The following is a 26,866-nucleotide window of genomic DNA, read 5'->3' as shown; positions in this document are numbered from 1 at the left end:
GACAAGAAAGAAGAGAAAGAACAGACACTGACAAAAGTAATGCTTAAGAGGATAGTAACAAAGGAAAACATCACATGGTTGTGGGGTGGAAGCAAAGCCATAAGGCAAAATCAAACAATGGAAACTCTACATTGGAATATCAACAATACAAGGAAATGATTGATTGGTACTCACCGTAATGATGACACATTGAATTTCGGACAGGCACAACAAAGAGACTGTAACACATTTAGCTTTCAGCCAGCCTTCTTTAGAATGGAAAACACACACACACACACACACACACACACACACACACACACACACACACACACACACACACATATTCATTCACACAAGTAAGTACACCTCATTCACACATGGCTGCCATCTCTGGCAGCTCAGACTGGAATGAAACTGTCATGTTGAAAGAAAGCAGGGGCTGGGGGAAGAGGAAAGGATAGCAGGGTGCAGGTGGGTGAGAGAACAATGCTACTGGATGAAGCGTGCAGGGACTAAATGCAGGCATGACAAGATTGCTAGGTGGAATATTGTGAGGCTATGAAGCAGAGAGGTGGGCAGGGAGGTCGGGAGGATGAGGTGTGTAAAAGAAGAAGAGCAAAGAAGGGGAAAGATGGGCGGCTGTGTAGGCAGAGGACAGAAACTTTTGGGTGGAGGATGTGGGAACAGTAGATTACTGTAGGTTGAGGGAGGGATAATTTTGGGAGTGCAGTTCAGAAAATCTGGTGGTGGAGGGGAAGACCCAGATGGCCTGGGTTGTGAAGAACCCACTGAATTCTAGCATGGTATGCTCAGCACCATGTTGTGTGGTAGGGTGGTCCACTTTGCTCTCAGCCACACTTTGGCAATGACTGTTAGGCTGGTGGACAGCTGGTTGGTAGCCATACCAACATACAAAGCTGTGCAATGTTTGCAATTCAAGCGGGTAGACAGCATAGCTGCTTTCTCAGATATCCCAGCCTCTGATGGGTTAGGATAAGCCTTTTACAGGATTGGAATAGGAAGTGCTGGGTAGGTGGATTAGACAGGTCTTGCACGTGGGTCTTCCACAGGGATATGATCCCTGTGGCAAGGGGTTAGCATTGGGAATGGCATAGGGATGGAGTAGGATGTTGTGGAGTTTGGTTGGGTTACAGTACACCATTTTCAGAGGGTTGGAAAGATCTTGAGTAGGATGTCCACTATTTCAGGACATGATGATAGGTTATCAAAGCCATGATGAAGACTGTGGTCCAGTTGTTCCAGTCCAAGGTCATACTAGATGGTAAAGGAGGCATTCCTTTGTAACTGGTTTTTGGGGTAATGGGAGGATTGGGGGGTATGTCATCAAATGGCACAGGAGATCTGTTTGCAGACTATGTGTGGAGGATAGTGCCTGTCTGTGAAGGCCTTGGTAAGACTTTGAGCATACTGGGCAAAGGAATTATTGTAAATGCAGATACACTGCCTCCGGGTTGGCAGGCTGTATGTGGTGGTTGGTGGGTTTATTGTGGACAGAGGTGTGCAGGAGCCATGAGAGAGCAGCAGGTCAATGTCCAGGAAGGCAGTACACTGGGTTGAGGAGGACAAGGTGAAGCAGATGGGAATGAAGGTGCTGAGGTTGTGAAAGAATAAGGATGGAGTGTCTTGTCCTGAGCCCAGATAATGAAGTATCATCACTGAATCTGAGCAAGACTAGGGATTTGATGTTGTGGGAGGCTAGGAAGGTCTCCTCTAAATTGTCCATAAACAGGTTGGTATAGCAAGGGGCCATGTGTGTTCCCATGGCTATGCTCGAGATTTTTCTGTGTACCTCCCATTGAAAGGAGAAGTAGCTATGTGTTAGGATAAAGCTAGTAAAGTGTATGAGGAATGATGTAGTGGGATTGGAGTTTGAAGGATGTTGGGAAAGGTATTGTTGAATGGTGACAAGGCCATCTGCATGATGAATGTTCTTGTATGGGGAAGAGGTGTCAACAGTGACACTCTAATTTAACCAGTTTTATGTCAAAAACCTAGTTTCCTTCTCCCAATCACTGCATTGAAATGGAAACACTTCTTTGCCACCAACCACTCTGTCCAAAGCCAGCCTAATACCAACACTGAACACTGCCTCTCCTAGTTCATGCCCCCATCCAACTGTGATCCTGTCCCTCCTACCTAACCATCCCCTGATCATCTTCCAGGAATTTTTTACCTTCAACTTGGTCTCACCATCCTCCCCAAGGCCCATTCCTAAAAACACCAACCTTTCAGAAGAAGAAAGGATAGCCAAACACAGCATTAGATACTTCCCAGAACCTCTCCCCTGAATTCATTTTCCTCCTCACTCTCATGACACCCCACACACTCATATTCTGTACGCTCAGCAATATCCACAAACCCAAAAATCCTGGATGCCCAATTGTAACTGGTTATTGTGCCCCCACTGAAAGAATTTTGGCCCTTATTGACAAACACCTCCAACCAAATGCCCGAAATCTAGCATCCCATGTCAAAGATACCAACTACTTCCTTCAATGATTCTCTGCCATTCCTACTGCTCTACTTCCTGGGTACTTACTTGTCACTGTTGACACCATTTCCTATACACCAACATCCATCATGTCCATGATCTTACTGCTATTGAACACTACCTTTCCGAACCTCCTTTAGACCCCAAACCCAATACTCCATACTTTGTACACTGTACTAACATTATACTAACACACAACTACTTTGCCTTTGAATGGAAGGTATACAAACAAGTCTGCAGCACAGCCATGGGCACCTCCAGGGCACCATTCCATACCAACCCTCTACAGGCCGCATAAAGGAGAACTTCGTAGCCTCCAAAGATGCCAAACGCCTACTCTTGTTCAGGCTCATTGATAACATCTTCATTATCTGGCCTCATGGTCAAGAGAGCCTATCCTCATGCCTTCACAAGCTCAACACCTTTCCTAGCCACTTCACCTTGTCCCCTGAACCCAGCATGCCACCCTCCTGGGCACTGGCCTCCTCCTCTCTGATGGCTCCATGCTTACCTCCGTCCACATTAAATCCAACAAACTCCAACAGTACCTGCATCTTTGACAGCTTTCATCCCTTCCACACAAAATAATCCCTCCTATACATCCTGATCATCCAGGGACTGTGTATCTGCAGTGACAAGAACTCCCTTTCCCAGTATGCTGGAGGCCCCACCAGGGCCTTCACAGACAGGTACTACCCCCAGACATATTCAGCAAACAGTTCTTCCGTGCCATTTTCCCACACATCTCTAATCTTCCCACCATCCCCAAGGGCCATCTACAAAAGACTGCCCCATCTGTCACCCAATACCACCCCAAACTGGAATGATTTAACCACATCCTTTGTCAGGGCTTTGATTATCTATCATCATGTCCTGAAGTGAGGGAATTCTTCCGATAATCCTTCCCACCCTTCTTAAAGTGGTGTTCTGTTGCCTACGCAAGCTTCACAACATCCTAGTTCATCCTCATGCCACTCCCAATGCCAACCCTCTTGTGTCAGGATCACATTCCTGTTGAAGACCCAGGTGCAAGACCTGCCCAGTCCACCCACCCAGCACTTGCTATTTCAGTCCTGTCACAGGTGAAAGCAGTCATGTCATATACCACCTCTGTTGCAATCACTGAACAGCTTTTTATATTGTTATGTCTACCAAACAGCTGTCCACCACGATGAATGGCCACTGCCAAGCTGTAACAACAAGCAAATTAGACCACTCAGCCACACAACGTACTGCTGAGCATACCATGCTAGAGTTCAATGGCTGCTTCACAACCCAGGCCATCTTCATTCTCCCCTCCACCACTAGCTTTTTTGAACTGTGCAGATGGGAGTTATCCTTACAACACATTCCACATTCTCCACTCCCAAAATCATCCTGGCATCAACCTACTTTAACCTACTGTCCACACACCCTCCACCGGACAGTTTCTGCCCCCTCTGCCCTGTGACCTCATCCCTGTTTATACTGCCCCACCCACATTGTTTGTCACCCTCTTCCAACACACCCACCTGCCTTTCCCCTTCCCTGCTCTTCTCCTTTTCTGCTCTCCTTCCCACCCCCTCCTCTCACCTTCCTGCCCCACCACCTCCCAGCACTGGGGCCTGGCAGTCTTGTCATGCCTCCATTTGGTCCCTGCACACTTTAGTCGATAGTGTTGTTTATATACTGTTCACTAACTTGATTTCTTACTCACAAGGCATTGAGGATCAATTTTGTATTTAATGTATGGGCTTTAAAGTGACAGTGCATTGCCAATGTCTATGATACCATGAGTCAACCCAACAAATTAAACATCTGGCCATCCAGATTTAGATTTTCCATCATTTCCTTAAATCACAAAAGGTGAAAGTCTGGGTGCATCATTTGCAAGTGCACAACTGATTTCTTTCTCTAACCTCAGCTTTTATTTCTTTTCTAATGACTTCATCAATGATGGGACCTTAAACCCTTACCTTTTTTCCTTCATTTTGCTGCTTCTACCAAAACAGCAGAAATTGGTTTTTTCTGCTGCAACAGTATAGATATGTGCTCTCGATTAGATTGGGTTGAGCCCTTCATCCACTCTTATGCAGGAACATTTGGACTGTATGCTACAAAACCAATTTCTCTTTCGTCCTAGTGGAGAAACATGTAAGCATTATTTTCTGTAAACTAATCACAGATGGAGGCTGGATATGTGAGTGTGCAACAGATTTGAAACTGTCAGTTGGGATGGGTGCCTCTTTCACACAGCCACTGAATGCTAGATGATTTGCAAATTACCGATCTGCAACTGTCATAACCTTCTCTTAGAATTCAAAACATTTTCTAGCCAGAAGGTAGAGGGTGTATGGGGAGTGGACGTCTTAACAACTTATATTTAAAATGTTTATTTTTCCTGCTTTGATACAAGCACATTTTTCTGTAGATGCATTATCTGGTGAAAGTTTTTGTTGTGGATTCGCAGGAGAGCCAACACCCTGTTACTAGAGGAAGCCGAAAGGCACGCGTTTTAGCTCACACAGGCTGACGTGAGGTCTGGAACAGGACAAGGAAACTAGAATTTAGAAAAAATGGACGTAGTTGGTGGAATACTTAACTTTAATCCATTAATGGTGAACGTCGCTCTGGACGGTACATTATTCACAGTATCAATAGTAACTGGTAATGGCGCCTTGCTAGGTCGTAGCAAATGACGTAGCTGAAGGCTATGCTAACTATCGTCTCGGCAAATGAGAGCGTATTTTGTCAGTGAACCATCGCTAGCAAAGTCGGTTGTACAACTGGGGCGAGTGCTAGGAAGTCTCTCTAGACCTGCCGTGTGGCAGCGCTCGGTCTGCAATCACTAATAGTGGCGACACGCGGGTCCGACGTATACTAATGGACCGCGGCCGATTTAAAGGCTACCACCTAGCAAGTGTGGTGTCTGGCGGTGACACCACATTCCTCCCCCGCAAATCGGCGTACGGTTGTGACATAAGGCTTTCGCCCGCCGTGGGCAGGACCCCATGTTGACGTATGCGATGAGGTGGGGAGCCTAACAACAGGCGAGGCTGTACCATCCGCACCCTGCCATTTGGACCGCGGGGAGCTAGGAAACGCCTGAAAACCTGCTCCTGGGTGCACGCCAACATGCGGTGTATGCGCCTGCAGAGAGACAGGAGGGGCCGAAGGGTCGACCTCCATCAGGCCGGAGTACCCGACGGGCGTAGACGACATATGGTCTGGAGCGGGCAAGAGTTCCATGCCGGAGGACAACTGGTCACGGGAAGCGATCGGTGGTGCGTGACCCAGGGAGGCACCGGCGGTTGCAGCGACGCGTCCACTGCGGGTGTCACAGGCGGGAGAACAGGTCGCGGCGGCGGCGGCGTGTCGCCATGGGGCAAAATGGAAGGCAGCATCGGTAACACCTAGAGTCGAGGCGAGCCAGTAGATGGGTCCCCAGGGCGCTGACCGGACGGCACCATCGCTGAAAGCAGACGGGGAGCGGCAGATCCCGTGTGACGACAGAGGTGCAGCTGATTGAGATGCCGACGCACCTCACCAGAGGCCCCCAGAACCAGATACATAGCGCGGCCGAGGCAGCGAAGAATGCGCCCTTCGAGCCAACACCGTGAACCTCAATAGTGGCGGTAGCAGACCACGTCGCCTGGGGCAAAAGCAGGTGTCTGCCGCTGCACAGGAACCTGATGCAGCGGATGTAGCAAAGACATCAAGGTTCGATGAGGGCGACCATGGAGCAACTCAGCCGGCGAGCGACCATCTCGGGGCTGAAAGCGATACGAGGACAAAAAGAGCAATAACGCGTCCTCCCGAGAATGCGACTTTTTCAACTTCAACATCTGTGACTTGAAAGTCCTGACCAATCGTTCAGCGGCACCGTTTGACTGTGGCGAAAACGGCGCGGACGTCAGATGTTGAATACCATTGGCCTTGCAGAATGACTGAAATTCTCCGGACATGAATTGTGGGCCATTGTCGGAAACTATAGTCTGTGGAAGACCTTCGATGCAAAAGATAGTAGATAACGCTTGGATGGTGGCACATGACGTCGTGGAAGACATCCGGACAACAAAAGGAAAATTACTGAATGAATCTACCACAAACAACCATCGAGCATTCCAGAATGGACCAGCAAAATCGATGTGTAAGCGTTGCCAAGGGGAAGTGGCTTTTGGCCATGCAAAGAATTTCCGCGGTGGTGCTGATTGTTGTTCAGCACACACCATGCAAGAAGAGCACATATTCGTAATCGCGGCATCGATTCCGAACCAAGTACAGTGCAGACGAGCAAGTTGTTTCGTTCTCACTATACCCAAATGTCCTTGGTGGAGAAGCTGTAAGACAGAGGACTGTAACGAACGTGGGACCACGACCCTGGACTGATCATTATCAGAACGCAACAGCAAAACACCACGTCATACAAAAAGTCTCTCCTGGTGAGCAAAAAATCGGCGAACCAACGGATCCCCAATCCATGACTTTGACAAGGGCCATTGCGTAGCAACAAAATGCAGAATGGAAGCAAGGACAGGGTCGGCAGCTGTGGCTGTAGCTACACGACGGAAATCAATCAGAAACGATTCGACCACGTCATCGGTTTCCGAATCAATGAACATGCAAGCAAGTTCAGAGGAATCGAATGCTCTATCCTCAGCAACAGGCAAATGGGACAACACATCGGCGTTTCCGTGCTTAGCAGTGGACCGATACAAGATATCGTAGCGGTACTGCGAGAGGAAAATAGACCAGCGAATGAATTTCTGCGCTGTACGTGGAGGTACAGGCTTGGTCGGATGAAAAAGCAATGTCAAAGGTTTGTGGTCTGTGATGATGGTAAAGTGACGACCATACAAGAAATCATGAAACTTTGTAACACCAAATACGAGAGCCAATGCTTCTTTCTCGATCTGTGAATAATTTTTTTGCACAGACGAAAGCAATTTGGATGCAAAGGCAATAGGGCGATCGTGCGATCCATCTTTGTGCGCAAGCACAGCACCAATCCCGAAATCCGATGCATCCACCATCAACAAAAGGGGCTTCTGGGGATTGAATGGCGTAAGGCAAGTATTGGAAAGCAACGCCGATTTCAACTGGCGAAAGGCGCGTTCGCATGCCGTCATCCAGACAAACGGAACACCTTTACGACGTAAGCGATGAAGTGGAGCTGAAATGGAAGAGGCATGCGGCACATATCTGTGATAATAGTTAATTTTTCCCAGCACACTCTGGAGCTGCTTCAAATTCTGCGACGAAGGCAAATCTTGTATGGCACGGAGGTGCTCGGGAGTGGGATGTATGCCTTGAGCATTAAGTACATATCCCAGGTAGGGCAAGTCACGAGCAAAAAAACACACATTTGTCCTTCCGCAAGCGAAGACCATTTTGTCGCAAGACCTGAAATAATGTTCTGAGGTTGGCTAAATGTTCTTCTTCCATCTTTCCGGAGATCACAATATCGTCCAGATAGTTTGCTGCAGTAGGGACCGATGCACAAACAGTTTGTAGATATTGCTGAAACAATACAGGGGTGGATGCACATCCAAATGGCAGTCGTTTGAATCAATACAAACCAAGATGCGTCTTAACCACCAAAACGCACTGGAATTCTTCATCCACCGGTATTTGCAAGTACGCACCTGCTAGGTCCAAGTTAGAAAAATATTTACCCGGGCACAGTTTGTCAAAAAGATCTTCCGGGCGGGGTAAAGGAAAAGTTGCAATCACTAGTTGTGGATTCACTGTTGCCTTGAAGTCCACACAAAGTCTCAATTTTCCTGAAGGTTTTGGCAAAATTACTAAGGGTGATGCCCAGAGAGAAGCCTGCACACGTTCAATTACACCTTGTGATTCCAAATCATGTAATGTATTTGCGACCTCATCACACAATGCATGGGGAACATTGCGCGCTCTGAAAAATTTTGGTTGCGCGTTTACTTTCAGTTCCAAATGTGCTTTATAGTTCTTAGCGCAACCGAGGGCCGGTGCAAAAATGTCTGCAAATTCTTCACGTAGACGAGAAACACTGTCTGAAGGCACAGTTTGGTTCACTGATAGGACCTGATTTACTATAGACAAGTTAAACAACTGAAATAAATCGAAACCAAACAAGTTCACTGCAGAAGAAGAACGAAGGACGTAAAATGACGCAAATTTTGTTTGTCCCTTGTATGTTGCAAGAAGGCTGCACTGTCCTAACACAGGGATATCTTGACCTGAATAGCTAGTTAACTTAACAGTTGCGGCACGCAACGGAGGTGTGCCCAGCAGTTTGTAAGTGTCTTGATTGATCAGTGAAACTGCAGCCCCGGTATCGAGCTGGAATGGTATCACGTTGCCGTTAATGTCCAAGTCCACAAAAAGTTTTTTGCCCTGCTGATGACAAGAGCGACTGTCTCGTGCAACGTGAACTGACACTGGTACAAAATCATTTGCGATGTCAACACACACTATGTGTGGGACGAACACAGTCACTGTTAGAGAGAGTGGCACTTGGCGGAGTGGAATGGACTATATGAATTTCCATGGGCGAAGTTTCGTGAGCCTGAGTATCCTTGGTTCGATTCCAATTCCGGCGCGAAGCAAAGGGCCTGGAATGATTTTGAGTTTCCGATCTGAGCTTGTTCTGGCAAACACTTTGAACATGTCTTTTTTTATTACAGTAAAAGCAAATAGCTTGGCGTGGCATGCAATTCTCACACGAATGTCTAGTAGCACACTGCGGACATGATTTTAGCACTGCATTTGCTTGCCGGCGCAGTACACGTGGCTGAGAGCCTGGTGGCAGCGGCACGGCCGGGTGCGAGGACTGTTTACTGTTCGGTGCAGCTCACCTGGCGGGCCGGTTAACCTGACACACGGGTGGCGAAGTTTCAAATGAGTCCTGAGCAAAGTCAAGTGTGTCCTGCCGATCCAATATGTCCATCACTTGTTGAAAGGAGGGATTGACTAGTTTCAAAATCTGTTCCCTTATACGAACATCAGAAACGTTCTGTGCAATTGCATCACGTACCATAGTATCTGAATAAGGGAGTCCACATTGACACTCAAAAGCACAATTCCTAGTAAGGCATTGCAAGGTTGCAACCCACTCCCGATTAGTCTGACCTGCTGTACGTTTTGTACGAAAGAAGGTATACCTTTTCGCAACTACATTGACTGATTCTTTGAAATATGCATCTAATGCAGACAAAATTTCTTCGTAGGAAGAGTTGCTATGTCGCGTTGGGGAAATAATTTGACTATCACACGGTACGTTTGTACGCTGACCGAAGACAACGAAAATGGCTGCCACTCGTTACCTTGAATTCTGTTGGCGGCGAGATGGAATCCAAATTGGCGTGACCACTCCGTCCAGCTTTCCAGTGCAGCATCAAAGGACGTAAAGTTGGTGCAACTGCTTGTTGTGGATACGTTAGCGGTGGAGCGGCGGCTGCCGTGTCGTTTTGCATTGCACGTTGACCCTGGACGAGCTGTCCAAGGGCATCCAGTAATGCCTGCGTCTGCTGATTCTGTAAATGATAAAATTCGGACAGTACATCTGGAGATGGTGGCGAAGCCATTACACAAGTAAATCAGGGCAGTATTGTTAAGAACACGGTATTGCCTCGTCGCCAATGTTGTGGATTGGCAGGAGAGCCAACACCGTGTTACTAGAGGAAGCCGAAAGGCACGCGTTTTAGCTCACGCAGGCGGGCGTGAGGTCTGGAACAGGACAAGGAAATTAGAATTTAGAAAAACGGACATAGTTGATGGAATACTTAACTTTAATCCATTAATGGTGAATGTCGCTCTGGACGGTACATGATTCACAGTATCAATAGTAACTGGTAATGGCGCCTTGCTAGGTTGTAGCAAATGATGTAGCTGAAGGCTATACTAACTATCGTCTCGGCAAATGAGAGCGTATTTTGTCAGTGAACCATCGCTAGCAAAGTCGGTTGTACAACTGGGGCGAGTGCTAGGAAGTCTCTCTAGACCTGCCGTGTGGCAGCGCTCGGTCTGCAATCACTGATAGTGGCGACACGCGGGTCTGATATATACTAACGGACCACGGCAGATTTAAAGGCTACCACCTAGCAAGTGTGGTGTCTGGCGGTGACACCACAGTTTTTCCCTTTTACAACTGAGGCTGCCTCTTCTGTGGGTGTTCTCTCTCTCTTTTTGGTTGATCCAGAAGGCTTGTGTGATATTTTTCATTTATTACATTATTCTGTGAAATGTATCACTTGTGGTAAAAAGTAATGGATTTACAACACTTTGACCACAAAAACTGGCACACACAATCAAAATTCATTTTAAAGTGGACCAGACATTTCTCAGAAATTAGTTTTTGTATTAGGTTATCTCAGTATTCAGTAGGTGAATCACCCATATTTCACAAAAATTTGCTATAGTTAACAAATTTTAGAAAATGTAGCCACTCTTTTCTCTAATATGCCTGTTATAGCAGCTGCTTCACACTCTTTTAGTTGCTAATTGCACAGTATCATATTGGGGTCTTTCATGAAGGCCTCATATGTGGTCGTAGGTGTCGGATGTCTTTCACATGGATCATCCTGAAGAGCAGTTCAAATCCAGTCTCCCACCATTTACAAATCTTCACCAGCTCTGACCATATTTCTTTCCTATGATACACTGTCCAAAAAGTGTAACTGCACCGTGTTTCAGTTTATCCCTTTAAAGAATATGCACAACATGACTAATTTTAAAAGCTATATAAAGACAAGTGTTCTCCAAATCAGTTGACATTGACCTTGTGTTATTGCATAACATGAACATACATAATATAAAAACAGTTCATTGATACCAACACCAGTTCTGACCCAAGATAAGAGAATTGTTCTTGTCCTTGTAAAGATGTCAACATTATGAAGATGGATAAAATTAAATGCAAAAGGAACATAATGAACACAGTCAGTGATAAGCTACAGAAATCTGCACCTTTACTTTAATGTGATAAATCACAGATACAGTCTGAATGCATCGAGTTTGAAGTTAGATACCGGAAAGTAACACTTATGTACCAAAACCATACTATTACTATAAGTGTCACATGTATAGCCAAAAAACATATAAATGAATATCAGCTTGTAAAAATTTAGGTAATACATCCATAAAAATGATATTTTTATTGACCTGCAAGAAAGTAAGTAAGCTTCACAGGTAATTATCATGTGCGAGGTAAAAATTGTGTAATATAAATGGAAGAACAAAAGATATCAAAATAAGAAAGGAAATCTCCAGCAATATTTCAATATCATGATAACATTTGTGTCAGGATTAAGATGAGTAATAACAGTAGTCAGCAGTCCATACAAACTTGCTGCAGGGAATCACATGAACATCTGTATCTACACCTGTGTACCTGCACTTGCTTCACACACATGTGAGGGGCATTTGAAAAGTCCGTGCAAAAGTAAAAACTACTTACATGTTTGGGGTAAACCTTTTTTATTTTTCAACATAGTCTCATTTTAGACTTATACACATCATCCAACACTGTTTTAATTTGTTGATCCCTTCCGAATAATAGGAACTGTCCAACTCTGCAAAATAGCTATTAGTTGCTGCAACCACCTCCTTGTTTGAATAAAATCTTTGTCCTGCCAACCATTTCTTCAAACTGGGGAACAAGAAGTAGTCTGAGGGAGCCAAGTCTGGAGAATAGGGGGGATTGAAACGAGTTGGAATCCTATTTCCATTAATTTTGCGACCACAACTGCTGAAGTGTGTGCTGGTGCATTGTCGTGATGGAAAAGGAATGTTTTGTGGTCCAATCGCCGGCGTTTTTCTTGCAGCTCGGTTTTCAGATGGTCCAATAATGATGAATAATATGCACCTGTAATAGTTTTACCCTTTTCCAGATAGTTGATAAGGATTATCCCTTGTGAATCCCAAAATACAGAAGGAATGGTCTTCGCCTTTTTTGGTGCAGACTCTCCCTTGGTAACCCATTGTTTAGATTGTTATTTGGTCTCTGGAGCATAGTAATGTATCCATGTTTCATCCACAATGACGAAATGATGCTTAAAGTCCTGCAGATTCTTCCTGAACAGCTGCAAACCATCCTTGCAACACTTCACACCATTCTGTTTTTGGTCAAGCATGAGAAATCGTGGAACCCATCTTGCGGATAGCTTTCTCATGTCCAAATGTTTATGCAAAATATTATGTACCCATTCATTCGAGATGCCCACAGTGCTAGCAATCTCACGCACCTTAACTCTTCTGTCATCCATCACCATATCATGGATTTTATCGATGATTTCTGGAGTCGTAACCTCCACAGGGCATCCGGAACATTCAGCATCACTTGTGCCCATATGGCCACTCCAAAAATTTTGAAACCACTTATAAACTGTTCTAATCGAAGGTGCAGAGTCACTGTAATGTTTATCAAGCTTCTCTTTAGTCTCATGAGGTGTTTTGCCTTTCATAAAGTAATGTTTAATCGCCACATGAAATTCTTTTTCACCCATTTTTTGACAATCACTCAACTTGCTTGACTCACACAAATGCCAAACACAAAAAATAGACCAATATAGCTGAAACTTGGTGTGCATTCTTTCCAGAGATGTTACTAACTAAACATGACCTCGATACGTGTCGGTGGTGCCATCTCTCGGACTTTGCACAGACTTTTTGTACACCCTCTTATGTGTGTATTCACACCTAGATATAAGTATGTACAGTATTCCATTTGTCAAGATGTCCATTTCATATTGGCATCTGCCAACATATCCAGTATTATTGGAAGATAAAGACAAAATCATAGTAAGAAGTACAAGTACTGGGTTGTTTAATATCCGTCACATTTTACCTCATCTGTGAGTGTGCGAGGTTTTACTGAACTGTAAACTGTTATTCTGCATTTGGTATCTTATTGAAGAAAGGTCAGTGAATTGCTGTTGTAGCATATCAACCATACTTAGTCAAAAATTATGCCAGAGTGGAAGGGAGTTGCAATAGAGCCAGCCATAGGCAGGCAAGTGTGTTATACATTGCGAAGGAAAACACAGGCTAGAAGCGTGGCAAAGCAGAGCCAGCTAGGCGCGGTATAGCAACAGCCAATGCTGCAATATCCTAACAGAAGGACAGAACCCTTCCTCACTTGCCACCATGGAAGTGTTTAGAGTAGATCCCTTAAGCCCTAAATGAACATAGTTTGGAGTGTATAAGTACTGAGTCATTTGTGTACTAAAAAATTTTCAAGGAGTTCCTTGAAAAAATAAGCTGATTCTTGACTTTTTTCAGATTCATAAACATTTTATTTTTATTTGTTATTACTTTTATGTTGTAATTTCATGTACTGACACATTCCATGACTTTGGAGATTTGCTCCTCAATTTGGTCCTACGAAACTTGACGTGTAAATAAATAAAAAAAATAAAAATTCTCATCTCACTATCACTGCCTACACCACAAGCCTGTGACACCCAGAGAAACATACAGGACTGCAGTACAGGCTCCTCTGTTCTACCATGCAACAGGGCAGCCTGCCCTGAGTCATGCTGCTAGAGCGGAGAGCTACCTGCTCACTGGAAGGAGGCCATGGCCACTCCTGCAGTATTGTTGACTGTGCTGTCATCACGGTCATAGATGGAGGTGTTTCTGACAGTGGCATTTGAGAGATGCCACACTTGGCCCTGCTCTTTGCGCTGTCAGCAATGCTGGGTGTCTATTGTTTCACATGAGAGGCAACTGGACACCTCCATCAAGCTGTTCTTGATGTAGTACAACTGAGGGCTTAAATAAAGAAGTTAATTAAACAAATCTACTGTCATCCTGATATCTCATTTCACTCTTCATGGGTGACAATCCACTATAGAACTGGTATCATGGGAAATATTCCAGTAATGCACACCACACAATTTTTAATTAATATGGCTTTTCCTAAATCTATTATCACTATAGGCAATAAGATGACCAATTCCAGCACTCACATAAAAATGGTTTACACAGGCAAGCACTGTCACCTTATTACTTTTCACTATGGCAGTGACATAATATTCACAGCACACAGTTGCAACTGAATTCTAGCAGAAAAAAACACCTTAAAATTGTAGTTTACATTTATGTAGGTGATGGACACACTATTTCATTTTATCAGTTACACACATAAATGAGTGGCCATGTTGACATAATACATTGCCAGATCCAAATTATTCATACATTTGCTCCAAGGGAAATTTCATAAATGTTAATACCAATCATTAGCTGGATCTGATATATTAAGTAAGCCACATGGACACATTGAGCATGTGAATGCTGGTGACAGATATGTACTTGTTACTGGGATCTTAAACAGACTTGTTACATAGATGTTATCATAATGTTGGTAAAGTGCAGCATTTACTACAGAAACTTTCTTCATGATGTTTCTGCTAAGATTTCCAAGCCCACACTGAAGATTCTGGGGTGGGATTGTACATATGATGACTGATTATGAACATTTTAGTAAGCTGGAAATTACGTATTCCATTGAAAAACTGTTAGTTCAGATGGACTTCCATTCTGGTGGCTGCGTTGAAATTCTTCAATGTTTCAATGGGTGTCACTCCCATCATCTTCTGCTGAAGTGTCAAGATTGTGTGGATGCCCCACATATATACCTGAGTGGCAGCCATATCTTCCCACCTCATCCCCCAGGTGCAGTGTTCAGTAACCTATAGTGGGCCCTGCAGACCCCCGTTTGACTCTTGGTGCATTCATTCTGGCCCACTCACGAAGTGTCAACTGCTGGGAGTGTTTTTAGTGTATAGCTGCTAGTGCAGGGTTCCGCACTGAACTCAGCTGGTTGCCCTCATCCCTGTTAACCGGGCTGTCATGGAGTCTTATCTCAATTGATTCATTAATGATGTTCTCCCAAAAGCCACTAGCTAAGCACAATATTTTTGTTTTCTCAGATTTGAACATATGTCCCTCACTGAGGCTGTGTTCTGCCACTGCTGATTTATCTTCATGGCACAGATGCACACATCTAACATTTTCATGCAACATTGCGAGAAGCAGTGATGCATTTGTCCAGTGTACTGGCAAACACACTAGCAAGGGATGTTATACATACTGGGTATTTGCCATTGTAGTTTGTCCTTTACTGAGCCAAGAATATCTTTTATTTTATGTAGTGGTCAAAAGATGGCCTTGATTATTTGTTTATTTATTTATTATTTTTTTAGGATTCTCACAATTTTGGCTGAAGGAGACTGAATAGAGGGCATAAGGGTAAGTTTGTCTTCCTCTTTTTCTGCCTTTTCTTTGCACATAGCTATATCATTTCTTTTCTTCAATGCACATCTAATCTGTGCTTCGCTGCACCTATTTTGATGAAACACATTTTGAAGGTCTTGCAGCACAGCTGCAAGGCTGCCTTTGTCACAAATGACATGTGCCCTCTCTACTAGAGGCTTTAAAACAGTGTACCACTGTGCTGGATGATGACAGCTCATTGCATGAAGATAAAGATTTGCATGGCTGTTCTATCTGTAGACGCTATGTCCTAGGGTACTGTATTTGCACCCGGCGAATGGTCTACCCAACAGGAGGCCCTAGTCACGATGGGTGAAGTATATATTTTGATAGATACTTTTCAGGTAGTCAAAGGCCTCAGTCAGGCCTTCTCTGCCATCATCCCACACAACAAAGGTGTCATTCACACAATGGAAGAAGTGTTTACATTTGAGCTGTGCAGTTTTTTGTGCCATCTCCTCAAAGTGCCCCATATAGATACTGGCAATCCCAGGTGCAAGTGATCATCCCATGGCTACTCCATCAACTTGTTCATAGAACTCCCCACTACATCTGAAGTGGATTGTGGTGAGTATATGTTCAAACAGCTTCATCATTTGGGGCTTAAAATCATCTGCCAAGAGTACCAAGGATTTTGAAATCATACTTATGTGAAAAGAGGTGTTACATTGAAGCTCACGGGCAGATTGTCTTCCTGCAGCCACACCTCTTTAAGGAAGGCCATTAATTCAGCTGAGTTCTTTACATGATGATGACAGTACTCCACTTTTTGTTTCAGAGGTGAGGCTAGATACTTGACCACTCCATATGTGGGTGCATTAGTGGTGTTCCCTATAGGATGCAGTAGTACAGCTCCTTTATGAATTTTAGGCAGGTCATACAAATGTGGAGCTGCTGAAGCTTTTGGATAGAGCTGATTCAAGTCTCCATTTTTTATAGATGATTTTTGAAGCAAAGCTATTGTTTATCTTGTCATGTTCAGTGTTGTGTCCTTCTTCAGCTTCCTGTCACACTTCCTTTGTCAACTGGTACCGTGTTTTCATCTTCTTTTAGCAATCTCAGTGCTCTCCATTCTGCTCTGTTATATTTTGTTTCAGAAGTCAGGATTTATTATTGATCCTGCATGTTTCCTGCCTAATGTCCTCTACCTTTTCATTGACCAGGCCACAGATTGCTTCTTCAAAACCACTAATAATGTATTGTGTTTGGAACAGGAGTGAAGTTCAGCCCCTTGGAGAGGGAACAAGTTGTTGTGGCATCCAGTTCTTTCTTTGTCAGGTTGACAATTGTTCTGGTATCACTGAAATGCAGGGTCTTCCTGTTAGCTCCTATCAGCCTCTCAAATTTTCCTTTCCATCCCACCACAGGTTGCCAAATCCTGCACCTGTGGGTAGGGGAGAGGAGAGATGGCTGCCACTCAGGTATATCTCAATGCTTCACCAGAAGATGATAAAAATGACACTCATTGAAACATCTCAGAATTTCAATGCAGCCACCCAGGGGAACCTCAAGAAGGTTTCATCAGCAGTATATTCCAGGGAAGTCTACATGCTAGGTCACATTTTCCTAATTTAATTGAGTTATATGTCACAACAGTAATTTGATTTACAAAATATATGGTGGGTTAGTAAAAATCAAAAGATTATGGGACCATTTTGTATACCTATGTCGAGAATAATCCATTTACAAGAACAGTTGCAATACTGAAAATTATATAAAGTATGCAAGTTCTTAATTAATGGCTTAATTAATTAGCAAAGGTTGTCATTTGGTCCAGAAAAATTAGAGCAACAAAAGTACAGAGTAGAAGCTGGAATTTAACAAGTACAATGAGCAAATCTCCAATAGAAATTTTAAATTTTGGATATGTATGGACTTTAATATTAATTATCTGTTAAGTTAATGAGCTTCAGGAAAATTGAAACACATTGCTATGAAGTTTGTGTGCTGGTCTTTCTAATGACTAATGTGAATATTTCTGAGACTGCCTATTAGCTCAGTCCTAATTAGCATTACCCAATATAGTAATAATTTCAATTCTCAGTTCTTTTTAACTAGCATGGTTTCCAGCAAAACTAAATGCATTACTGTGATCTGCATATTGAAAACTATAATCTGAGTAATAAATCTACACTAAGCACAGCCCTATTACTGTTTTGAAAGATTCAGGCACATACTATATAAGTAGATAACTAGATGAAAGTTGAAATATGAGAAAGAGAAGAAATTAATTGTTCACAGGAGTGTAATCATATGATATGGGATGTTTCCACCTTGCTGTATTATATCACACCACACTGAATTATACAATCAGGTACTGTGAAATAGATGACTGGATAATTCAGTGCTAGAGTAATAGCCATAAATATCATTTTTATAAATAGTATAACATTAAAAAGTTTCAGAGAAATCAAAATATTTGAAATTACAAATTAATATACAACTGGAACTGTCACTGGTCATCATCTTCACAAAACAGATGCAAATTTGGTACAAATTTATAAACATACATATTTATGCATGTACAAAAAATCACTTGAACAGACATGCCCCTTTTAGTAAACTTTATTTCACAAAAGAAAAGTTTTCTCATAATATTTAACTCACTGCCTTGCTGGATTTAGGTACCACAAACTTCCTTTGAAGTCCATGCCACACTCTCCAATTGTCCAAACTGTGATCCTACCGTCCAAGCACTCTTGTCAGTGTCAATGGTTATACCAATACTCAGCTTTCATATGTGAGGGGTGCTCAATAAGTAATGTAATATTTTTTTTCCTGAAAGCAGGTTGGTTTTATTCAGGATCCCAACACACTGTATTATTCTCCACTCTTTTGGCTACAAACCCTATTTTTCAATTTAATATGCATTCAGTATGAAAGACTTACACCACCATACTGGGAGGGCCTGTATGTGCTATATCATTTCTTTTCTTCAATGCACATCTAATCTGTGCTTCGCTGCACCTATGGTAGCATGGTACCACGCTACTGGTTGACATCAGAGCCAACGTCTTGCTACATCAATAATGTCCCCATCTTCCATGTACTGCTTCCCACAGAATACATCCATCATTGGGCCCAAGAGATGGAAGTTGGATGGTGAGAGATCTGGACTGTAGAGTGGATGGGGAAGAACAGTTCAATGAAGTTTTGTGAGCTCCTCTTGGGTGTGAAGACTTGTGTGAAGCATTGCATTGTCATGGAGAAGGAGATGTTTGTTTACATTTTTGTGGTGGTGAACAAGATGAAGTCGTTTCTTCAGTTTACTGGGGGTAGCATAATACACTTCAGGGTTGATTGTTGCACCGCGAGGGAGGAAATCAAACTCCAATGTCCAGTTGAGCAGTGAGGTGATTGATTGTGATCCATTAATCATCTCAAATGAGATTGTCTACATGTTCCAACATCACAGGAGTCACAGCTGTGTGTGGCAGGCTGAAGCGCAGCAAATTAGACAGCATTGCGCAACCTTGTTGCGAAAATGACAGATGCCTCACCTAATGATTCACTGTGCTTTTGGTCGTTACCAGGTCTCCATAGACATTCTGTAAGTGCATATGAATATCTGCAATCTTCTGGTTTTCCACCAAAAGAAATTCAGTGACAGCTCTCTGCTTGGAATGCACATCTATTACCGACGCCATTTTGAATGCTATGTATAGCGCCACCACCAATTACTACTTCATGAAACTACAGGGGCTGACACAAGAATGTTCCAAAATGCCTCACAACAAATTCTGCATTCTCTTTCAACCATAATTATCTGAGAAAAAATGTGTTGCACTATTTACTGAATGCCCCACCTACATGAAAAAAATACCTTACATTAGTAACACAATAACTTTCATATCTAAAACTGAAATAAAGAAAGTTACTCTTTATTACTAATGAAATATGGGTTATAAGTATATACCAATATTTTACATAATTATTAATAAATTTATTTATAAGGGATGGAAGACATTTTCAATCATATGTTTTCAATTTTGGAATATCTCAAACATATTTTACAGCACTTGAAAAGAACTTTGACACTACTTTAGGACCATTTGACCCCAGTGGCTGTGTTAATTATATCCATATTTACATCTCCATACATAGTCCCCAAGTCACCATATGGTGTATGCAGGAGGGTGCATTGTACCACTACTAGCCATTTCCCTTCCTGTTCCACTTGGAAATAGAGTGAGGAAAAAATGAGTGTGTGTATGCCTCCATGTGAGCCCTAATTTCCCTTACCTTATGTTAGTGGTACTTACACGAAGTGTGCACTGGGGGCAGTAGAATCGTTCTGCAGTCAGCTTCAAACACCAAGTTTTCTCAATAATGTTCCTTGAAAATAATGTTGCCTTCCCTTCAGGGATTTCCATTTGAGTTCCTGCAACATGTCTGTAATACATGCATGTTGAGTAAACCTGCCAGTAAAAAATCTAGCAGCAGTGCGCAAGTAGCAGCAAGTGGCTTATTTAGTGTTCATATAAGTGTAGTAGATGTAGATGTAGCATGCCTCTGAATTGCTTTGATGTCTTCATTTAATCCAACCTGGTGGAGATCCCAAACACTTAAACAGTACTCAAGAATTGGTTGCTAGTGTTCTATATGCTGTCTCCTTTACAGATGAACCACATTTTCTTAAGACTCTCCCAGTAAACTGAGGCCAACCATTCACCTTCCCCACTGCAACGCTTATATGCTCATTCCATTTTGTAATGCTTTGCAGTGTTATGCCTATAAATTTAATCAACCTGACAGTGAGAAGGAGCACACTGCTAATGTTGCGTTTGAGCATTGTGGGATTGTTTTTCCTACTCATATGCATTAACTTACATTTTCAAACAATGGAATATCCAGGATGGCCTCAGCAGCCAGATACTGTGGTCATGTGTGTGTGTGTGTGTGAGAGAGAGAGAGAGAGAGAGAGAGAGAGAGAGAGAGAGAGAGAGTATGTTATCTATTTCAAGTGAAGGCCTGTTGGCCAAAAGCTCACTTTCTGGCAGTCTTTTTGATGTGTGTATCTCTGACTCAGCATCTCCGCTATATGGTGAGTAGCAACTATCCTTTCATAATGTGGTTAACTTACATTTTTCTACATTTAGAGCAAGCTGCCATTCACCACACCGACTAGAAATTTTGTAACCTCCTACAGTCACTAGCGATGACACCTTCCCATACATCACAACATCATCAGCAAAGAGCTGCTGATTGCTGCTCACCCTGTCCAACAGATCATTTGTGTATATAGATAACAGTAGCAGTCCTATCACACTTTCCTGGGGCACTCCTCATGATACCTTTGTTTCTAATGAACACTCACTGTTGTGGACAACATACTGTGTCCTATTACTTAAGAAGTCTTTGAGCTACTCTCATATCTGGGAATCTATCTGTATGATTGTACCTTCATTAACAGTCTGCAGTGGGACACTATGTCAAACACTTTTCAGAAATCTAGGAATTTGGAGTCTGTCTGTTGCTCTTCATCCATAGTTTGCAGGGTTTCATGTGAGGAAATAGCATGATGAGTTTTGCATGAGCCATAATTTCTAAAACCATGCTGATTTGTGGACAGAAGCTTTTCTGTCTTATGGTACTTTTTTATATTCAGACTGATAATATGTTCTAGAATTCTTCAGCAAACCGATGTTAAGGATATTGGTCTGTAGGTTTGTGGGTCAGTTCTTTTACCCTTCTTACATACATGAGCCATCTGTGGTTTTTTTTCAGTTGCCCAGGACTTTGCACAAGGCAAGAAATTCACAACAAATGCAAGCTAAGTAAGGAGGAAATGCTGTAGAGTACTAGGCAAGAAATTCACAATAAATGCAAGTTAAGTAAGGCGGAAATGCTGTAGAGTACTCTCTGTAAAACCAAATTGGGAGTCCATTTGGATATGGTGACTTTTTTATTTTTAACTCCAGTAGTTGATTCTCTACATCAGGGATGCCTATTACTATGCCCTCCATGCAGGAATCTGTACAATGGTCAAATAATGATCCTCCAGCATGAATGATTTCTCAAATGCAAAATTTAAAACTTCAGCTTTCCTTTTGCTATCTTCTACTGCCACACCAGATTGGTCGATAGGAGACTGGATAGAACTCTTTGAACCACTTAGCAAATTTATATAGGAACAGAATTTTCTTGGATTCTCAGCTAGATCCTTTGCTAAGGTAGCACATTGGTAGCTGTTGCACGCTTCAATCTTTTTACAGATGCATGAATCTCCACCAACTGTTGCGGTTGCCTGTCATCTTTTGCGCATTCTCTTTTGAAGCAAGAGTGCAACAGTCTCTGGTTCCACAGCTGTTTCCAAATTTATTTATTAAACTGTGGAGGGTCTTTTCTGCCCTTAACCCACTTAATTGGCACATACTTCTCCAGAGTGTGATTTACAATCCATTTAAATTTGTCCATAATTCCTCTACTTCCATCATCCTGAAACTAAATTGTGTACATTCATTGTCTATGCTTATCTGCATTTTCTAGCAAAAATACTCTTCTAGCCTTCTTGATTTATTTGTGACTTTAATAACCATCATCTCTACCATGACATCATGATCAATAATCCCTGTCTCTATACTGACAACATCAATAAGGTCAGGCCTGTTTGTAGCCACAAGGTCTAAAATATTTTCATCGTGTGTGGGCTGTTGAACTAGCTTCCAAAGACAGTCTTTGAAAAAAGGATTCAAAAGTACTTTGCAAGACAGCTTGTCCATATCCCATGTGAATCCATACATGTCCCAGTCTATAGTCGGTAGGTTAAAGTTGCCTCCAATGAAGATTGCATGATCTAGGTATTTCTGCACTAGTGAGCATAGACTTCCATTGAATAACTCTAAAACTGTTACCACTGAATCAAGGGGCCTGTAAAAACAGTCCACAGTTAACCTGATTTCAGCCATACCTGTTATACATGTCTATATAACTTCACAGTCACACTCAAAATTGATGTCGTTAGAGACAACATTTTTGTTAACTGCATTGAACACTGCCCCTCCTATGGCATCTAATCTGTCTTTCTGATATATGTTCCATGACTTACTGAATATTTCAGAGCTTTCTGCTTTGGGTTTCAGTCAGATCTCTGTCCCAAGAATAATTTGAGCATGATAAATTATATGGAGGGCAACAAAATTCATGAACTTTGTTATAAATACTTTTAAATACTTTAACAATTGACTGTTAAAATTTTGACAGTTGAAGTGTCTTTACTTTGAACATGGTCTGATTTCGTTATCTGCCTGTTGTCTGGTGATTTTTCATCAGAGTGCAACAAACTGCTGTGTAGCCTTCTAAAAAAAAAAACACCCTATGCGCACCCTACAAGTACTCGCAACTCCGTGCAGTGCACTCTTCCATCGATAACACAGTTCCCGAAATCTGCCATCAAGACCATCACACAGTTGTGGTTGGGACTCTCTACTCAGAACCAAACCAAAAGAACCTAATCACCCCTGGAAACAATGCTGCAACTTGCGAGCTCTGTTTGCATCCCACGTGTGAGGCCAGCAGCCTTCACCACTTCCACCAACCATCCATATGAACTGAGGATAGCCTCAGACTAAATCAGTTGGCATCACTAGTGCCAATGTGAGCCACAAATTGCAGATGACTGCATCCTGCAAGTTCAATAGCTACAGGTGAGGCCACCTTCACCTTTTCAGATGAAGCCCTCTGGCAGACGTACTGAGTGCACATTGTCTTTCTTTCAGGCCCTAAATGCTATTTCTCTATGAGGCTCCAAACATGCCTTACAGTGGAGCTCCTGATAGCTAGAAAAGCCCTCCCTCCATGTGCCTGCTTGAACCCTGCCGTAGGACCAGCGTGAATGTGTTATTACCCACCATTCTCTCTGCAGTCAGGACAGATGCCCTGTGCCAGGCCAACTGCAAGGTTCCTTGGAATCAGAGTCCATGGATGAAACAAATGATACCTGAGGTGTCCCATGTGATGTGGAAGATTCTTGGCTACTGCTACACCCTAAGGAAGCAGACTGAAAATGATTGACTGTAGCCAAATGTGGCTTCAGATGTTCACATACTGTGGCTAGTTCCTCCTGCAGCTGCACACAGCATGTACACATCATATCCATAGCAGGAATACCAAGAAAACACAGAAAAAGCTATGTACTTAACTTAATGCTCTACAGGAGTGTAGCAGGTGACAGATGGAACGTGACTGAGTGAAATTAACAGTTGCTAGCTCTTCAAAACAAACAAATTAATAACAAAGGTGCTACACACTGTCTGAATTTACACTTTAAAGTTACAACATGCGAGATTACACCTCTTAAACACAAAATCATGCATGGATTTTGAGACATAAAGCTACTAAGAAAATATAGAAAAATCTAAATACATAACTTGCTGCTCTGCAGGTATGTAGCAATTGACAGTGGGAACTAGGACCATATTTCAGGGTTAAGTAGACCTCTAAGATAAATAAATGAATTACACTACCCTAAATACAAATAAAATATTGCAACAACATTAGTAACAACTATAAATGCACATTTATGAATCTATTAATGAAAAAGTCATAGAAATAACAAAACTAGTGCACACTGAATTTAGCGACGTTAGTCTGGAATCAAATCAAGTTTTCATAGCGAGACCTAGTGTCATGTATTGGATTGGGTAGTTTGGCAGTTATTTCCTTTGTCTCAGGTGGTACAGGTGTCCATCATCTAGCTCACATAGAATTCTGCTCACTCGGTGGTTCAGTCATTCAAATTTGCTGAGGACACAGCCCCGTTGCCTGTGGCCCAGTTGCAACAGCCATGGCGAGGCATGTTACCCCAGCAGCGAACTCTTCAATGACAGCTACATGCTAGCCTCTGGTGACAAGTGGAATTCAAGCCATGCCAACCCACTCTGTGTTATGGTGGAAGGCAGATGCTCTTGGGTGGATGTTCTCTGCATCAACTGGGATGTGACACCCCTACCTCCGGGCAGGAGTCAACCGTGCTGATGGAAGGCAATTCTGATAAATTGTTGCAAGAGTGGCTAATGAGGTATTATTTTATTTTGTTTTTAAATATTTGGAGTGTTGTGACTTGGCAAGACAGCCAAGCCACTAGGAGGTGAAGCTGAAACGCACGCGTTTAAGCTCACGCAGGCTGGCGTGAGGTCTGGAACAGTTAAAGGATTTGAGTCTAGCAAATAAAGTACGTAGCTGTTGGAATACTTAACTTTAATCCATAATTGGTGAACATCGGTCTGACGGTACATGCATCACAAGATAAATAGCAATTGATAATGGCGCCTTGCTAGGTTGTAGCAAATGACGTAGCTGAAGGCTATGCTAACTATCGTCTCGGCAAATGAGAGCGTAATTTGCCAGTGAACCATCGCTAGCAAAGTCGGCTGTACAACTGGGGCGAGTGCTAGGAAGTCTCTCTAGACCTGCCGTGTTGCGGCGCTCGGTCTGCAATCACTGACAGTGGCGACACGCGGGACATGGAGACTTTTAGTTTTCTGCCCGCAGCCCACTGGTCACCTTTTACAGAGTTTTGTACCCAAAAGTAAAACTCCATTCTGAACCCTAGAAAGGGATACATAGCTTATATGGAAATTATTACCTCATCTGGCTATGTAATTGTGAATTGCTGTGTTCATCCTAAATTCAATCTTGCTGTTAACCACAAACACCACTAGGGAGTGTATATGTGTAACAGTCCCTAGGTCCCTAAAGAGGTTTCTAAAGATGTTCAGTTACAAAGTTTACCAAATATATGAATATTTGTATTTGTTAATTTTATTGTGTATATTTTAGTAAAGGCCTATAGTATGTATTAATGTACAATGTGGGACCATGTAGGGACACTATCTACTACATATAAAATACATACAGGTAATAACAGAGTAATAAACTCCACTTTATTGTGCCCAGGTACAAAAGAAAAATGTGTATACATTAGTGAATAAACCAGAAGTGGAAGAACAAAGAACATGAGAAATTAATGACACACTGCACTTGTCACATATCTGTTAGTTGATTACACCACTCCCACACAGTAGCCCCCCCCCCCCCCCCACCTCCTAAGATGTGGCGTACCAGAGATGAGAGGGAGTTTGAATTTGGCATTGCAGCTAGTTCATGTGTGGGTGGCTGGGTGTATTGGACACATAACTGCAGAACTGCAGTCAGTGACACAGTCGGTACCATAGAGTGCTGGTCGGGAGGAGTGCCATTGGTAGCAGACAAAGGGGTGGGGTGTGGTGTGTTGGTTCCCCTGAGGTCATCGTGTAGCTGCTGGAAGTTGGTGGTAGTCATTTCTATGCAATCCAACAGGTTCATGATGAAATGGCAGACCAGATTTCATGGATGCATTGCAGAGGTGTCCCATACTGTACTAATGTTTTGCCACCCACTTGGAGTTTGCCTTCTGTTTCCTATAGATATCCTCCAACACCATATTCCTCATGTAATGTGATTCTGTCATGCCTGTTTGTTATATAATCTTTTTTTACATGGTATGGAGGTGCTATTTCAAGTTGCAGTAGTAAGAATCCCAGTAGGGATGATGGTCATTTAGAGTGGCAGCACTTAAATTATCCACTTTGGGCATGTTGAACTTTGTCAAATGACCCTTTCCTGCAAGGATAGTATGAGTGTTGATGGAATGCATCAGTCATTCATTTAGTAAATTGGTAGTCAGTGCATTCTGTGTGAGGAAATCAGCACTCAAAATAGGTGAGCAATGCTGGTTAACAAGAAAGTCCACTTGCAGTTCTTGATGAGACTGACGTCTCATTCAAAACTTTTGTGACCGTATGCGCATGATGAACTCATTAACTGCCATTAAATGGGCCATACTGTGTTGATTTGCATCTGGGTAGAATGTAGTCAGCAATGTGCTGGTGTCTGATCCTATTTGATTAATAACACTAGCCCTGAATGGTGATTGGTGATGAACAGCCTTTGTAATGTAGTGTTATGTGGTGACTGAGTAACAGGCAGCTTTGAAATCACGCTGCTACAAAAGGTATGATGAGCAGTCCTATAATGTCTTTTTTATGTAGGGTATTGACTGTTCTTAAGCAGTTGGTGCTGTAAGTGGGTGTCCTGTTGTGCCTGAATCAAATTGTATCTTGGCATTGGGGTGCAAACATGATTTCTTGCATTTTG

This window comes from Schistocerca piceifrons, chromosome X (genome assembly GCF_021461385.2).
Source record: "Schistocerca piceifrons isolate TAMUIC-IGC-003096 chromosome X, iqSchPice1.1, whole genome shotgun sequence".
Lineage (NCBI taxonomy): Eukaryota > Metazoa > Arthropoda > Insecta > Orthoptera > Acrididae > Schistocerca > Schistocerca piceifrons.
The sequence above is the reverse complement of the archived record's forward strand: the minus strand, read 5'-3'. Positions refer to the sequence as shown.